We start from the raw sequence: 600 nt of genomic DNA, 5'->3' as shown, positions 1-600 counted from the left end.
TATTGTACATTGTATCTTTTAACTCAATTGATTAAGAACTAATTTATTACAAATTTGAGTTTTATTTAACAGTTTATCATTGACTAATAGATTGTTATATGCACAAAACGAGATTCAAACCACAACACTTACTTAATCGGACGAATAAGTTTACCATTCGGCTAATCTAAAATAATTTAACTGTTTAAGTCAAAGTTATGTTAATATATGTTGTAGTATAAATCATTATTTTTTATTTGGATTTAAGGGCACATGCATAAATCCTTTTTATTTTATTTTATCTAAGTTGGTGTTTAGCATGTAACTTTTATGATCAGAATGGAATTTTGCACATTCTCCAAAACTGGCACACACTTTTTAGCTGTTGTTAAAGGTCGTCCGGGATTTAGGGAGAAAAGATAAGCATGTTTTTTAGGAGGGGATTTTGACGGAAATTAGACACTAATTATAATCAAAGTGTTTGTGTGACTAATGTTTTGGTAAGCACTTTATTAATTAGTTAACTTCATACTAGATCGTCCCATGTTACCTTTTTTGCTTAACCTTATATTATATATTTTACGAGTATACAATAAATTATTACTAATAAAAATTTTTATA

The sequence above is a fragment of the Arachis ipaensis genome, chromosome B01 (genome assembly GCF_000816755.2).
Source record: "Arachis ipaensis cultivar K30076 chromosome B01, Araip1.1, whole genome shotgun sequence".
Taxonomy (NCBI): domain Eukaryota; kingdom Viridiplantae; phylum Streptophyta; class Magnoliopsida; order Fabales; family Fabaceae; genus Arachis; species Arachis ipaensis.
The sequence above is the reverse complement of the archived record's forward strand: the minus strand, read 5'-3'. Positions refer to the sequence as shown.